This window comes from Halichoeres trimaculatus, unplaced genomic scaffold, assembly GCF_033239565.1.
Source record: "Halichoeres trimaculatus isolate MK-OKI-2021-1 unplaced genomic scaffold, fHalTri1.1 fHalTri1_scaffold_3, whole genome shotgun sequence".
Classification (NCBI taxonomy): domain Eukaryota; kingdom Metazoa; phylum Chordata; class Actinopteri; order Labriformes; family Labridae; genus Halichoeres; species Halichoeres trimaculatus.
The window spans coordinates 41,959,021-41,977,274 of NW_027437181.1; positions in this window are offsets into that span (position 1 = coordinate 41,959,021).

Below are 18,254 nucleotides of genomic sequence, written 5' to 3' on the forward strand. Positions count from 1 at the left end.
TGATTTGGAATTTGGAGATTGAGTAGTCCGGCCCAATCATAAATTGTCGTTTATGTGGCGCCAGTGAAGAGAACTGATGCTGCTATAAGAAGATTGTTCTGTGGCATCCCTCTAATATCTGGACAGGAAGTCCACTCTCCCTGATGCTGATTAATGCACTCCCAAAAATTTTGATCAGGCTCCCAGATTTGTGAACATTTGTTTTGTCAATTTCTGATCCACACTGATGGCACGTCTTAAAGAGCTGAAACAACTTTGACTCACTGACCAGCCATTTCCTCTCATCCCAGGTTCCCACGTCTTCATTTTCCTCAGAGGTTGGAGTTGAGGTTGATGTTGAGCTTGGCATTTTAAAACTGGTGTCTTTGGGTTCCAGAGGGACAACAATTGAGGCCATGCTAACATCCAAACCTTCCAAACATTCCTCTGTCATCTGTGCTTGCACATCCTACAATCAACAAAGTAACTATTAGACTTTTTGAGGAATCATATTTAGTCGCTTTCAGTCACTCACAAGCAAATGCTTTAACGATTACTTTGGCCATAGCAGCCAGTGAATGCGTACTTACAGTTTGAGATGACCATGTCAGGGGGAAGGCATGATAAACTGCCAGATGTGGACGGACGTGTGCATTCTTTGCTTGTTTCCGGACTTGTAAGGATCAGCTTCAGTCTTGCATGAGAGTGCTCAGGTTGATCACTGGGTTTCTTTGGTTTCACTGGTGTGGAGTGTGGCACATCATCGAATGAAGACCCTGTGTTGTCTGTGTCAGTCAATGCAGCTACAGGATGGTGTGAAATATCCTAAAACAAGAATTGTCCAAGAATTATTTCAAACACTAATTATGCTATATGAGCAAAATATATGAGCAAATCAAAGCTGCAGCGTCTAAAAAAGGTATTATGCGGCACTGAAAGTCGTTCATTTCACAAAAACTTTATCATGAATCTCATTAGTATGCCCCTGTGTGCGCAAAGTAGTGGTGTTATTATCATCTGGATGGTTTTTTTATTTCAACTCTAACAACTTGCTGACAATCACTGACATGAGCAGCTGCAGTACAGCTCACTCACCCTGTCTCACTAAATTCCTGAGAATTAATTTGTTAATTGATACATTTATTAATGTCGAATGAAATTAAAATGATGTCACTATGAACTGTGGAGCAGGTGTTAGTAAGTAGTTAGATTGTGGTACAGTTTTGAAGATATTGAATGACAACAAAATTAAAGTGAAATGACTGGTTTAACAGGCCAACATTATGTAAAAATTCATGGACTACTGTCAGAATCAAGGTATTTTTGACATTAAACATCTTTTAACATGATCACGTTTCCAAAAAAAGTTAGTTAATATAAAACATGTAAGCTGAATAAATGATCGACAAAGTACATGCCTCTGTTCTTACCTGTAACACGGTCGGCACAGCTGTTATCTTTAATAAAGGTCTTCCTTTACACATTCGAAAATCATCCTTCGAAAAGTGTTGACTACAGACCCTGAGCGATTCTACGTTCGCGGTCCCGACATCCTTGCCAAGAGCTATTAGCCACAGTTTTAGCCTTTCAGGAGCCTGGACAGGTAACTTGTGGAAAGTCATGGAACGGGATCTCCTCAGGCACCTGCGCTTCATTTGATTGAAGCACCCAGGATAGGCACACACTCAAACCATTTTTTTAATTTGACAAATAACTAATCAAGTTTTTCTTACTTGGGAAACGCTAACCTCGCCCTCTTCAGGCTCACAGCAGAGTGTAAACAGCGGACTTTCTTCTTCTACGCTTGCAATTTCGCACAGTAGTCCCCGAAAGCGCGCATGCGCCTGGCTTGGTCTGCCGCGGCTTCTACAGTTCAGGGAGCGCGCATAGACGTGCACTGCGGAAGAACGATATAGCACTGTTTAGGCTCTAAAAATGTACTAAATGGCCTCATTTCGAATTATTTATGGACGTTACCCGTTCAGGACACTTGGATTACAGCGGACGAGCAGTATGAAGGAAAATAGGCACGTTTTTGTGGACTTTTATGGCCCTTTTTCTCTCGGGCTCCATCGGCCCCTGTTAGCTGGAAGTTTGTTGACAGTGAAAATCCCCCCGGATCTCCGGCTGCATTTGAGATATCAAAAAAGTACTCCAGGGTGTTGCTCAGCATGAGGGTGAGTAGAAAATGAAGGCATATCATTCTTTGGGTGTAGTATTCCTTTAACACAACCAGTCTACAGTCCTGGGGGCAAACTTCCCCCAGGTGGCGTTGCCGAGTTCTCCTGTACACCTTAGCCCTGCCACATATGGAATGATGGATCAGAGTTTGAAGTCTTTGCTTCATCATCAGGCTCTATGTACGCCGTACGTGGAGTAGGCTGAGGACAGGATGGATCCTCAGAGTGAGACATCAAAAGGAAACATGGAGGAGGAAACAGGATGGTCTAATACTGGAAACTAAAGCCTTATCAAGATCAGAAATAACTTAACTAACTGAAGAAAGAAAACACAACATATGGCACTGAACTGTTGCAGTTGGACAATCCAATAATCAAAACAAACACACAGTCCCTGAGGAATGTTGTTGAGGCTACTGTACCACTGTCAGTTGTGCCTGTGACTGTTCAGGAGCTGACTGTACCCAGCGTAGATATGCTTGATGTGTCTGCAGGGTCTGTGTGGTTGTTTTTTGTGGATGAATGATGTCATTTGAGCACCCTCACGCAGTCCTTTTCAAGTGGAAAATTTCAGCGTAATGTGCCTCTAAAATGTTCCAACTTCTGAGCAGAGATGCACAGAGAAACCCGAGCTCCCAGTGTCCAAAGAATCAAAAACACTGGCATTTATATGATTCATCACACAGAGACCTCTGGGATAATCGTGTGGTGAACAATTCCTGGTGTGAAATTGTGGCCAAACTCGGCAGACAAGAGGAATTGGAAAAAAAAAAATGTAGCAAACAGTTGTAAGAGGCTGAGCTGTCAGGTGGTGGAAGGGGTTCTCCTGCAAAGTGGCTCACAGCCATGATTGACAACAGGTGTGTAAAGCCACACACCTGCAGCTGACCAGGGAGTTGAGAGGAGAAGTGATCAGTAGGACAGCTGACAGAGGATGCTTCTCAAAGCTCCAAAGTTCCATCCTTGCCTCCTCCACTCGCCTCCTCCACTTGTGTCTTACTCCCGCCCACCAGAGATGCATGCCAGAGACGTAAGGAAATGAAGAGAGGAGACGAGGAGGTTGCTATAAGCACTTAACCCACCCCCCTTCTCCTCCCCCGCAATTATATTGAAATTTGTGGTAACAATGTGATCCTGTCAGTGGTCTCACACCAGCTGAAAACAACCATGTCAAATCATGCCAGCTGAGTCTTGTTTGGGCAAACAAGATTCAGCAAGATTCAGCCATTATTTCTTTTAGTTTTGTCTGAAGTCCTACATAAGCTTCAGTTGCGGCTCACTGAAGATTCTTCAACTGTTACTTCTTAAGAAGTAAAAATCTCTTTTCTGATGTGCTTAAATACATTGATTGGATGTGATCTATATGTTTACACTGTGAGGGGTCTGAGTGAACTCATATCATAGATGACATTGCAGCTATACACTCCGATGCACCAGGATGATGGGAGAGATTGAATCTCCCAGATTGTGAATAGCACATCTTCATTTGGGCACTAAATCTGTCTAGAAACTGTACATAATGTCTTGCATTACAGTAAAGTTGTTTGAATGACCTCCCGTATGTTGGTGTGTTCTATTTAACTTTAGGGTATACTGCAGCCTGTTTGTGTGTCAATGGGGGACACATAGAGAGACAACTCTTAATTCTTGGCAAGCCTAATTTCAAAGCCTCAGCCAAAGCAGTATTGTCTTTTGCTTGTTCATGTCAAGAGGTTTCACATCACTTTGATAAATTGTAAATGTGTACAACCTGACATGTAAAAGAAGAGAACTCACCTATCCTGAGGTAGGTCAGAGCTTTTGTAACATGTACATATTTGGCCTACATTGCATTTCCATGTGTGTTTTTCTTTTCAAATGTTTTCCAAGTCTCATTTCAATAAAAACAATCATGGCATTTCAAAGACTTTTTTTGTGATCAAATATTTATTGTCTTTGCAATATAGAAAAACACAGAACAATTAATTACAAACTAAAACAAACAAACAAGGTCCAGGACATTACAGACAAGAATTTGCATCTGCACATGACAAAATGATATAACATACAATCATACAACAGAACACATGAATACAACAAACCCATGCACGCACACCTCATACCAAAAGGGCTTTCAGATCAGTCCCACTTAGGTTCAAGAGCTCTATAGTTTCTTCCTTTGCATTATGCATCCGCGCTGTGGATAATTCTAAGTAGGCCACGTCGATCAAAGTTAGTACCCACTAACGGTGAGACAGCAAGTGTGGAGGTTTCCATCTTATGGCGACCATCTTCTTAGCAGCAACTGATGGTTTAGAAAAAAAGAAAAAGAAAATAATCACACCAACTGATAACTTTAAAAACCAAAGCGAGCAATAGAGCAAACCAAAACCTAACTACAACTAAAGCTTAGAAAGTAACACTCAAACAAACTAAGAAAAACAAAGCCCAAACAAAGCAAAACCTAAACAAAGCAAAACCTAAACAAAGCAGCAGTGGCAGTCAGCCTATAAAGATATCCAGTAAAAAAGGTAAAAACGCTGCTCACTACAACATTTTAAAATCAACACAAAACATGATTGGGGTACCTTAACAGACAGCAACAAGTATGAGTCAGCTCCAGCTACTCAGAGGGGCATTGCACAAAAGTAGGATAAATACATCCAGGATAAATGAGCAGGGGGGTATTCCACGAAGCTGGCTTAGCTCAAAGCCTGGCTTATTTGGGTTAGCCTGGCTAACTTTAGCGAGAGTTGGGTTCCACAAACGAGGCTTAAGGCTAGCGTGGCTTGGTAACCATGGTAAATTAGCCAGTGCGACTAGCCTGGTCCCGGTCAGGCTAAACGTCAGGCTTACCTTAGCTGCATCTCAGAGAAGGTCAGACCGGCTTCTAAAAGACGCCTTGTGAACTGCAGGTGTCACATTAAATTAATCTATACCTGTAATATTTGATGTTGTTGTTCAGAAACATAAACTGAGATCTTTTGGTAACTTTTCTGACACCTGCTTAAAACCCAAAAAGTCAGGAGGATCGTGAGGCTCCGCTTTCACGGTCCATATTCATACTGAAAATCAAGATCAAGCGAGCTTTTGTCTTTCAGCTCCACGGGAGGTTTCCGCCCTCCCTGAGCTCGCTTTAGGACACCTGCGTGATCCTTTGACAGGTGAACCGCCCCAGTTTTACTAGACTGGAATAACCATGAGTCAAGACATGTCAGATACTAGACTGTCTGTCCATAAGGTAGGAAAGTTTGTGGTTGAGAGGTTAGAGAGTAGGGCACAGACGCACGGGGATCCATGTTTTATTTGCGGCGTGGGTTCAATCCCACTTGTGGTAACTATTTGAAAATAACTGATTTTCTTTCTTCTGTCACCCTCAAAGTACAGTCAACATATAACAGAATAAAGGCACAAATTGTCTTATGATATAAAAGGTGACAACAGCCACAATTTTCCATAGAAATACCTTCCTTTACCAGCAGTCCGTTCTGATCATGATGATAATGTACATGTCTTTTTCTGCTGTTTTAGTCAGTGTTTGATGAAACATCACCCCATGAAGTATATAGGCCTATATATATGAAAAGCTTTAATTTAATCAAGGTCAATCTCCTCTGGGCCACAGCAGTGTGAGGAGCTGCAGAGTGAGAAGAAAAAGGGTCATCAAACTCAGCAGAAACAGTCAGTGTTGATTTGACACATAAGCATGATAATCTTGAACCAGCAGCGTCTCTGGCTTTAATTATTGCCACCGTATCACCCTTTTATGTGATTTTCACTTTGTAGTCATCATACGACTCCATGAGGAGTTTTTTCTCCGCTGAGGGAAGCGTCTCTGCTCTCAGTTTTGACATGATTTGGCCATTTCGACAATCGACACGTCAGGGCTTTTTATCTACCGCGGACGCGCGCTTAGCCGCAGCTTGGATCAGCCTGGCTTGAATAAGCGTCTCTGAAAATCAGCTGAGCCTCGTTAGTGGAACGACTTGCAGCTCAGATTAAAGTGGCAGTTTATTCAAGCCACGCTTACGGGGGATAGCCCAGCCTATTTTAGCCAGCTTCGTGGAATACCCCCCAGGCACGGCTTGAATAAGCCTAGTCGGCGCTTTCTTGGATTAGTTGGCTGCACGTTTGCCGAGCCAGGATGAAACGACGCGGCTTAGTCAAGGCAGGTGTAGATCATTTGGATAAGTGCGCGTTCAAGGCCTTCTTAAGAAGACCACGAGATCGATCACAGAATCACAGATTGAAAATAGAACAAAGACGTGCATCTTCCTTCACGCAGGACGAACAGGCAATATTTCTTCAACTATATGAAGAAGTAAAACATATAATCCACAAGAGAGGCAACACGAGTGTGGTAAAAAAAAAAAAAAAAGAGAGGGAGAAAGCCCTGCAGTTAATAACAGACCGGCTTAATGCGTAAGTAACGCGAACATGTACAATTAAGAAACAGCACTCCACACACTGTCATAATTACAGTATAAAGATGTGGAGCTGATGACTTTTCAAGTCTGTGAATCACTACTTATGTTTTTCTTTAATGTGGCCCATAGAAGTGCATGTTACTCAGGTTATTTGAAGTATAATTAAGTTCAAAGAAAATGGTCACTCTGTGTTCGTGTTATCTATTGAATCCAATGTTCTTATGTTGTGTTCTGTTTATCCCTCATCTGTCATGAAGAACAAACCTGTCTGGCCAGAAAAGAACCTGGCAGCAGGTGAAAACCAAATATAAAATTATTCTGCAGTCTGGTAAGTTACTTATGCGTAGCCCAAAGAGCAATGAATCAAATGAAGTGATACATTTGTTGTATGCTGAGAATGAATTTCTGTACAATTTTAGCCATGAAAAAAAGACACATCAAACCAGCGCAGGGGGTGGCCCACCAAGCCAGGACCTGACCCCATCAGAGGAGCTGGGACTCCACTTAAATAAAAGGAGGCCAGTGATGGAGGGGATTCAGGGGGGACTGTGACAATATACATATTAATTAAACCTCTGACAGCAATTTGACAAGCTGTCTTTATTAGTATGGCAATATAACAGTAGGGCTGACAATGAGACCGAATGAATGAATAGAAAGATTGTTTAAGTTAAAAAGTGAAGCCAGAATGATGTGGGACCCTTTCACTCCTAGAGGTGGAGTCCTAAAACAGGACAATTTTCCTATTTTCGCAAAACAGTTAAGACAAAATTATATTCTGTCTGTTATATTGTAGTCCATTTCAGTGGTGTGATATATTTATTTTCCTTTGTTTCTCCTACTCATTCTGTAAGTTTAGGGTTGTTGTTTTTTTTCTTTCTTTCTTTTTTTAATCTATTGATTTATTTTTTTTACATCAGTTTGGTTTAGTACCAATGTCAGTAAGGCCTGTTTTTTCCATTTTCTTTATAATAATTTTAAACCTTTTATTGTAGGACTTGTATTAATAAAGAAAGGATTCTCAACTGTCTGTGTTAAAAGTTATTTTTGTCTTTGTGTAATCTGTGCAAATAAAAAATACTAAAGTCAACCAGCAAATGCAATGACTACAGTTGTAAGATTCGGATGCAGGATGATTAAATGATGTACTGTGTAGAGAAAAGCATGGAAATGCTGTAAACCATGCTCATTTCTTACATTACATAGAGCAGAGCCAGCGCAGAATTAATCTTATCCTGGTAGTTAGCCTGGTCTGGAGCAGGCTAGCTGCAGAGAATAAATCACCATGGTAACTAGTCTGGGATAAACTTGACCAGCTTTTGTTCAACCAACTTGAGGCTTACTTCATCCAGGATAACCAATGTTTGCCAGCTTAATCCCTTATCCTGGTTTTGTGCAATACCCCCCAGGACCAGAGGGATATTGCACAAAAGTAGGATAAATACATCCAAGATAAATGAGCAGGCGCGGCTTGAATAAGCCTAGTCGGCGCTTTTTCTTGGAATAATTGGTTGCACGTTTGCCGAGCCAGGATGAAAAGACGTGGCTTAGTCAAGCCAGGTGTGGATCATTTGGATAATTGCGCGTTTACGGCCTTCTTAAGAAGACTACGTGATCGATCACAGAATAACAGATTGAAAATGGAGCAAGGACGTGCATCTTTCTTCACACGGGACAAACAGGCAATACTTCTTCAACTATATGAAGAAGTAAAACATATAATCCACAAGAAAGGCAACACGAGTGTGGTAAAAAAAAAAAAAGGTAAAAAGCCTGGCAGTTAATAACGGACCAGCTTAATGTGTAAGTAGCGCGAACATACAATTAAGAAACTGTACTCCACACACTGTCATAATTACAGTTTAAGGATGCGGAGCTGATGACTTTTCAAGTCCTCTAATCAATACTTATATTTTTCTTTAATGTGGCCCATAGAAGTGCATGTTACTCAGGTTATTTGAAGTATAATTAAGTTCAAAGAAAATGGTCACTCTGTGTCCGTGTTATCTATTGGATCAATTTATCTAATGTTGTGTTCTGTTTATCCCTCATCTGTCATGAAGAACAAACCTGTCTGGCCAGAAAAGAACCTGGCAGCAGGTGAAAACCAAATATAAAATTATTCTGCAGTCTGGTAAGTTACTTATGCATAGCCCAAAGAGCAATTATCAAATGAAGTGATACATTTGTTGTCTGCTGAGAATGAATTTCTGTACAATTTTAGCCCTGAAAAAAAAGACTTGTCACACCAGCAGAGGGGGTGGCCCAACAAGCCAGAACCTGACCCCAGCAGAGGAGCTGGCACTCAACTAAAAGAAAGGGAGGCCAGTGATGGATGGGATCCAGGGGGGACTGTGGCAGACAGTGATATAGGCTACGTATTAATTAAACCTCTGACAGCAATTTGACAAGCTGTCTTTATTAGTATTGCAATATAACAGTAGGACGGACAATGAGACCGAATGAATGAATAGAAAGATTGTTAAAGTTAAAAAGTGGAGTCAGAATGATGTGGGACCCTTTCACTCCGAAAGGTGGAGTCCTAAAACAGGACGATATCCCTAATTTAAGGAGACAGTAAAGACAAAATTATGTTCTGTCTGTTATATTGTAGTCCATTTCAGTAGTGTGATATATTTATTTTTCCTTTGTTTCTCCTCTTTCTCATTCTGTAGGTTAAGGGTTGTTTTTTAATTTTTATTTCTTTTTTAGGCCCTTACATCAGTTTGGTTTAGTACCAATGTCAGTAAGGCCTGTTTTTTCCATTTTCTTTATAATAATTTTAAACCTTTTATTGTAGGACTTGTATTAATAAAGAAAGGATTCTCAACTGTCTGTGTTAAAAGTTATTTTTGTCTTCATATAATCTGTGCAAATAAATAATACTAAAGTCAACCAGCAAATGCAATGACTACAGTTGTAAGATTTGGATGCAGGATGATTAAATGATGTAATGTGTAGAAAAAGCATGGAAATGCTGTAAACCATGCTCATTTCTTACATTACAGAGAGCAGAGCCAGCACAGGATTAATCTCATCCTGGTAGTTAGCCTGGTCTGCAGCAGGCTAACTGCAGAGAAGAAATCACCATGGTAACTAGTCTGGGATAAACTTGGCCAGCTTTTGTTCAACTGACTTGAGGCTTACTTCATCCAGGATAACCAATGTTTGCCAGCTTAATCCCTTATCCTGGTTTTGTGCAATACCCCCCAGTTCATGACTTTTAGGAAGAACCCAACACCAAAATACAAACATATGAACTTACCCCTGAGCATCTCATGCCTGATGCTTGCCAGACAGCGGTCATGACCAGCCCGCCTTCCCACAGTGTTTAGAAATACATCAACTACTCGTGGGAAAGAGTGATTTGTAAGTGACTAGATATCAATCAAAGAATCAGACAGCTGAAATAAATTTAGCACCTGGCTATCCAGCTCCTGACCTGGGGCCAGGTCCTTCAGGACGCGGTCACACTGGAGGAAAGTTTGCTTTTAATCCAAAACTTTGAAGAACTGAACATAATTTCAAGACTGGACCAACACTCGCAATATGGGGTATAATACCGTGATTAAAAAAAAGAAAAAACTGTTGTCCTCTATCTTTGATAAATCTTGTGATGTTTACGTTTTTCTGCGCATGCCCCATTGAGTATTCTGTTTGATTACAGCGGCGCATGTAGACCAGAGATTGGAATATTCCTTTCCATTTATACTATTGTTTTTGGTAAAGTTATTCAGAAAGATTCCATTCGTAAAGACGTAAAACTCCTCATCTAACCTTGGCTACTCACTCTGTCACAAACAAGCTCACTTTTACTACCACTCTATCGCTATCTGTATCACTATCTTTGACTCTTCAACCTACGAATAAAACCACAGAGTTTTTCCTTGTCCCCTGCACTTATATAGGATGATGTTCATTCCCCCTCCTGTAACCTATAATCTTTCAATCATTCAATTTAGGGTCCTTTTTGCAAATTATATATATATATATATATATATATATATATATAATTTCCTTGAATACAGTAGTATGTTTGAATGTGAAAAAACTGCCATTAGACTTCAAATGTGGATGTGATGGATGTTTCATGTTGTATCACAGGTTAATCTGATCAGTTACTCTAACACAGGTGTGGACTGACTTTGAGCAAAGCTCAAGAATAAAACTGAACTCACACAGACTTTCAGTTGTACTTAGAGATTTCTGTAGATATGAGCATTGGATAAAGAGTCCCAAAATAAATTAGTGAGGGAAACTTGACACAAATTTTCAATTTTTATTGAAGTCTGAAGTGTTTTGAACAGGCATCAACTTATCCACCTATATATTCATTTCGCCTTAATAAAATAGGACAAGAAGTCAACATTATTCCTGTTGTATTAGATAGAATCGACACCAACACAACATTTTTTTTTGCATTCATTGATCTTCTACCGCTGATTCTGTGAGGAAACTCTGCAATGAGCTGTTATAGGATGAATGATACAACAGCTCATTGCACAGATATCTAGAATTTGACTTTGTGTTGTATTTCTAATTACACAGCCTGCTGGTGTTTGTGTCCATCAATCTAATCCAAGCAGCAGATCGGCATTTATTGTTGGTGTTATGGTACCTGACAGAGCAGGGGCCCAGGAGACTGCAGAGTGGCCCCTCAGTCCTGGATGGGATTAGAGAGGTCCCCTGTCACATCTAACAAAAGCCAATGAAAGAGTGGATAGATGGTTCCTTGGATCACACAGACCTTGAATAGAGCCCAGACACAACATCAGAGCAGACAGACCTAGATTCAGGTTGGACCTGGTTACCTACAATAGACAGGAGCAGCAGAGCCCTCTGTGTTTTCACGCAGACTGTCTGGACTCCTGTGCTGCCATCCTGCCTCTGACAAAGGAGTTAACCAGCCCCACAGCTGATGGAGGAGTTCTCAGTGATGTGCTTACTCTCTGGGCTTTGTCAGGAGCAGCCTGGGAATAAATAGCAGATAGGATTACAGAGAGAGGCAGATAAAGTCCATCCCGTTATTTTGGGCTGGGGAGTTCATGAGAGCTGAAAGCTTCAGTCAGGACTTTTATCTGGTCATAAAACGCACACAGTTTATTACCGACACCTCGTTATGACCTGCATAAAAAAAAAAAAAAAAAAAAAAAAAAAAAAAAAAAAAAAATGACAGGCAGAGCAGGTGATAGCGTGCATGCTGCTGATACAGGCTTTACCACATGCTTCTTGGAAGCACCAGTTATACAAATTAAGGTCAAAGTCATCAAAGACTGCTCTGACAATAGGGGGCACTAAAATGCTCACAAATTGAGTTCACAAAGTGGAGGGGGAAAGTAAGACTGGACTATGAATCAGAAAAACAGAAAGAGTTGATCCCACAGCTGAAGGTAAGTGATGCCAGAGCGGTTTGCCAGTGTCAGCCAATCAATCTTTCTAACCTAATTCAAGCTAGCAGTATAACATGTATACACCTGTGGTAGTTATGCAATGTTTCCACTGTTCACATCTTTGTTTAAAGAGACACACTGCACCAAAATGTCTTGAAATTGCAAGAACTGCTATGCTTTCCCCTCCTCTTACACTGCTCCTCTCATTTACCAACTGCTACAGTACAGAACCATCAGTATTAGCAGAGAGCCAACATGGAGACAAGACAAGGGGTGCGTTCGAAAACTCCTTCCTAACTCCTTTCCTTTCGACTCTACCTTAACCCCGATGGAAAACATCACAGGGTCAAGGAAAGGAGGGAGTAAGAGGAAAGGAAAGGAGAACTGCGGTAAAAGAGGAATTGGACTGCACTTTCACTTTGATGTCATATTTATGCGACGACGGCTTCTTGTGACGTTGTAAGCCATGACGAACGACAATGTTCTGAAAAAGAGAACTACAACAACAGCCCTTCAGATCTGCTTTACCTCACTGCGATGTTTTGTGACCTGCTAACATCAACAATAGGTGTTTTTTCTATGACCATGCATTGTATTTTCTGCTCACAGCTGTAAGGTTAGGGTAAATAATGTAAAATGTTTACATATAATATATATTGGCGCTGCCCAAGTAGCTGCCTGTTACAGCAGCTCTCTCGTCTTTGTCCGTTTCTTGTAATTTTTTTCGTCTCTTTTTCGTCATCTTTGTATTTGGAGTGGATCATCACTTTGTATGGTTCATTGTCGGTCACAGACACCAAACTTTTTGTGGCTTCGGCGATATTTTTTACTACTTTTCTCCTGTGTTTGTCTGGAGATCCTACATGTAACCATGGCTGCATTGTTTACATGTGAAATTAGCTGTTAGCAGCCTGTAGCATGTCAATGCTAACTAGTGTAGGGCTTGATGATTTCCCTCGAGCTGAGGAGGTGAGGACGACGTGCTGGTTCTTGGATGTGAGCTGGGAGGTGATGACGTGGACCTGTCCTTCCATCCATCGTTGTTGGGAACGTGGGATCTAGCTCCGGGGGATGGATGAGCTAGCCGTGCTAACCCAGCGGCATCGTGCTGATCACGGACGTGGCTGACGGAGCTAACATCGGATGCCAGCGCCAGATTGGAGGAGCTTCGCCTGCTGTGAGCAGACAGGATCCAGGAGACAGAGACTGAACGGACTGCTGGGGAGGCTCAGTCCTGGACCCTGTGGAGGTGGAGACTGGCTGGGCTGGAGAATGATGGACAGGCTGTCGTAATCTAATTTCTTATGAATTTTTTTGTGCTTTCTATACTCTTTCTTACTTTTGTTTTCTAAAATGCTGCGGTGACTCCTGAATTTCCCCTCGGGGATAAATAAAGTATTTTCTATTCTATTCTATTCTATTCTATTCTATTAAAACCTTAAGCCTGCTAATACATGTCTATCTTTTTTTTATTAACACATTATCATTGAGAACAATTGTAAAGTACCAAATATGTCTTTCTTTTATTGATTGTTTTATAATAAACATTACTGGAGACCCCATTGTTCTGTCTTATTATTGGAATGATTAACTTCATATATTAAGACGGATGAAAATATGGTAATTGGTATATAGTATTAATATAGGAAACAAGTAGCACAGTTGTTTGATATCCATCAACATTATGGGTTATTATGGAGAAAAGTAAATGCTTGAAAGTAACTGCTTTATAAATAATAATTTGCAATTATTTATCTGTCCACCAATAAATTAAATGTTAAAGATATGAACAGAAGGTTATCTTTGAAGCATATATTTTTCTTTATGCCTTCCCAAATGTTTACTCTGTACTGTCTACATATCTTCAGTGTCCCTCAAAACTAAAACATAAAAACACAAAGTAAAATGTTATGTCTTATCTACCTGTTCTACACAGAACTCAATGTTTCCGTACATCTTCGGCAGGTGACGTATTTATATACATCAGCTGCTGCAATGCATTATGGGGTGCCCTTTCTCCTTTCCTTTCGGTAAGTGTTTGTGTTGTGAGGACATCCTTTTTTTGACACAGTAAAAATGTGTGTGTTATCTCTGTGACTTTGGTCTTTCTGAAATACTCCAGAGGAGGTGGATTTTCTGGAGGTGAGATGTGTGTTCCCCTCATGAATTTTTCTCCTCAGACAGCATCTTGTTTGTTTCCTTCAGATGATTGTTTCCTAAGCTAAAGGAGCTAATGAAGGAAGCAACGACCTTCCTTTCCTTAACATTTGAAGAATTCAAACAGCCTTTATCATGGCCGATGCTAAAATACTTCCAGGTCATTCCTTCAGTAAGGAAGGTTCCTTACCAAAAAGGAGTTTTCAAACGCACCCAAGGAGTCAGCTCTCATTATGACTTCTAGTGACAGAGGTCAGAGGGAAACAGGAGCCTTGTGTGACATCATCAACTCAGAATTCGGCCATATTGGAGGCGTTGTCACAACACAATGGAATTTAACCAGGGGTAACAACAGAAAAAGTAATCTGGGGTTCAGTGATTTTTCCCCTGCCAGTTTGGCATTTGACTGCAGGAACTTGGACCAAACTCCTGATCTACAGAGGGGACAGCTCCCCTAAATCAGCAGGACCTAACAGCATCCTCTCAGCGGCTCGAGCTAGAGGTGGCGGTTGGGTGCAGCTTAGACACATTCACCAGGATTTCATATAACAATAAAATATTGTTAACTTATAATACCAACAAATAATTCTGGAGACTAGTGAGGGTTAAAACATAAAAACATTCATACAACTTCATGAAAACTTCACAACTTGCAAGAATAAGGTACTCCAAGATTTCCAGACTTAAGTGACCTCTGGGCATTATAGAATAGAATAGAATAGAATAGAATAGAAAATACTTTATTTATCCCCGAGGGGAAATTCAGGAGTCACCGCAGCATTTAAGAAAACAAAAGTAAGAAAGAGTATAGAAAGTGCAAAAAGGTCCATAAGAAATTAGATGACGACTTCCCGTCCACCACCCGTCCACCACTCTCCAGCCCAGCCAGTCTCCACCTCCACAGGGTCCAGGACTGAGCCTCCCCAGCAGTCTGTTCAGTCTCTGTCTCCTGGATCCTGTCTGCTCACAGCAGGCGAAGCTCCTCCGATGTGTCGCTGGCGTCCGATGTCAGCTCCGTCAGCCACGTCCGTGAACGGCACGATGCCACTGGGTTAGCACGGCTAGCATGTCCATCCCCTGGAGCTGGATCCCACGTTCCCAACAACGATGGATGGAAGGACAGGTCCACGTTGTCATCTCCCAGCTCACACCCGAGAACTGGCACGTCGTCCTCAGCTCCTCCTCCTCAGCTCGAGGGAAATCATCAAGCCCTACACTAGTTAGCATTGACATGCTACAGGCTGCTAACAGCTGAGTTCGCATGTAAACAATGCAGCCATGGTTACATGTAGGATCTCCAGACAAACACAGGAGAAAAGTAGTAAAAAATATCGCCGAAGCCACAAAAAGTTTGGTGTCCGTGACCAACAATGAACCACACAAAGTGATGATCCACTCCAAATACAAAGATTACGAAAAAGAGACGAAAAAAATTTCAAGAAACAGACAAAGACGAGAGAGCTGCTGCAGCAGGCAGCTACTTGGGTAGCGCCTAGCAACGGAAAGGCATGGCACGGTTTCAGGTGTTTCTCTGAGCTCCGGTCTGAACGTCAACAGAGCACATGAAGACTTTACTACCAGACAGTCTACTGTGGTCTTTTCTCATACTGTTGAATTCATTCACATTGCTGCGACTGCCAATACCTAACACGTCTGTCTACATGTCATGGGTGGTCTGACTTTACTTCCACTAATTCAGCAGACTTAGAAGTTTCGAGTGTTATGAATTCTTTGTGATTTTGGACTGATAAAAACTTTCTCCAATGAAATGTCTTAATCCAGAGTATCTGATTCAAAACAGATCAAACTCAGTCTGATTCTTTCTCTCCTGTCTTAGACTTAAGCAGGGGCTGGGCCCACTCACAGACTGGTGCTGCCTGGCTGCCTGGCTGCCTGGCTGCCTGCCTGGCTGCCTGCCTGGCTGCCTGGCTGCCTGGCTGCCTGGCTGCCTGGCTGCCTGGCTGCCTGGCTGCCTGGCTGCCTGGCTGCCTGGCTGGTAGAACCCTAACAGGATTAAGGAAGGCTGGGTTAGGTGCTGCTCCCTCCTGGTGAAACTCAGTCTGATGTCATTCTCATTTGTCTGGCCTGGCTCCCACTGTCCCCCTCTGTCTAATCCTTCACTATTCTCACCACCGTCCATCAGCCTGACTAATCTTCTGGCAGGAGGAGCGGAGGCTTCCACACGCCGACTGTCTCAGATAAACTCAGGAGGAAGGAGCTGCTTCCTCTGCGTGGGAAAACACACCTTATCAGAGCTCTGTGGACATCAAACTGGTGGTAAGATAAGAGTTTAAAATAGAGCTGAAGCTACACACAAGGTGCTTTTGTCTTACGCCTCAGGATTAGCCATCATTAGCTCCTCTGGATGTGTGCTGTGCTCTGCTTAGCCAGGTATGAGCGCTGTGTGTCATGTGTCAGTCCTTGTTTGTCTGTGATGTACAGCCCGTCATTTAAGTGTTGGTATCACTGGCTTTAATTTATCTGAGGTCATCAGAGCGACCCGTTGCTTTTTATTGCAGCAGTCTTTCATAGGGAGGAGGTTTAAGGCCTTAAAGAAGTTATGGGTACGTGAGCTCGCTGTTGGACAGTTCTCTGGGCACAGGTTGGTGCATTTACCTTAAATCTGTCAGTTTGAAAATGTAACTTCCTGATCTAAAAGGAACCTAACTTTAAAAATGTGCTGAAATGTCTTTTTGCACAATTTCTGTACAATAAATTGTAAGTGTTGATGTCTAATTTGTTCTTTTAGAAGCTCTAGAAACAAGTTATTGTGTTTGCAAACTGCCTCTTTAGGCATCCTGTTGGTCTCAAAGGTGTGCAGAGTGAATCTAAAGATCCAGCACCTTAGTTTTTGTCCCCTGTTTTATGTGTGACTATTTAATCCATTACAATACATTCATGAAGTATTCACAACACTTGAGTACTTTTCCCAAAAAAATTCTACACACAACCTTTGTAGATGAGATGATGCCAACTCATAATTATGTGTTATCACAACTTCAGTAATCTTTGTCATCCTGACTTAAAATTAGATGTTAGAGCAACAAATGCATTTTACAGTTTAAGTGTTAGATGGATGGACAAAGTAAATGATACTTCCAAATCACTTTGCAGCTCTTCGTTTGATCTTGATACTGTCCTTTACACCTCTGCCTGTTTCATCCATGATCTGACTCTAGATCTGCAGCAGAACCTCCTCGAAAACTGCCTCCACTACGAGAATCTGCTGAATTACATAAAGACTAAATGAGGTTGTTTTTAAGTGTAAGGTTTATTGACATCGACAACAACACTGCTGTAATTCAAACTGCAGATAGCCCAGTAACCGAGAGAGAGTGTCATAAATGTCATAAATATCTGGAATGTGTGGAGATGAAAAGCTTACTTTTAAAACACACTTTGACTCTCTGTTCCTCAGCACTCCTGCATATGAGGGTTCCCTTTGGGTAAACGTAAAGCTGTGGAGAGAGTAAAGCTACACACAACACCCCGTATCAGAATATAATAGAATGGTATTTATAGAGCACATTTCTTTATTCACATTTCTTTTTCACAAACAAAGTTCCTAACGGATAAATAAAGTTCTTTGAATTTAATTTATATGTAAGCTCAATGTGCTTTACATTGAGGATTAAAAGAAAAAAAAAGAAAAGACAAAAAAAAAAAAAAAGGGATTATGATAGAAAATCAGATTAGTGGCCAGTAGGTGTCAGCCAATTTGCAAAAGCTACAACACGAATGCAAATGCCACAACAGAGCAGAAGTACAGCCACAATGAATTAAAAGAGGTTAGTTGTCCCAACAGACACAGAAAAGTTGTTTAAGTAAATGATTTTCATTTTTTAACTTCATCTATGATAAATAGAGCTTCATAGGCGTGTCACCTTGTAATATCCTTCATAGTACTCGTATTTCTTTAGTACTGATAATATCTCATCCTACATTTAGCTTTATGAACCAGTCATGATATAACATTAGCATCAGAGCTATATTTATCAAAGCTGAAGGTACAAAAGGAAACAATCGTAAAGTGACTCACAACTTTTCTGTGGCCATTAGGAAAACTGTCCTTTTAACTTCCACTCTGGCTGTACTTTCATCGTGTTGTGGCTTTTACATTTGTATTGTGGTGTTTGCATTTG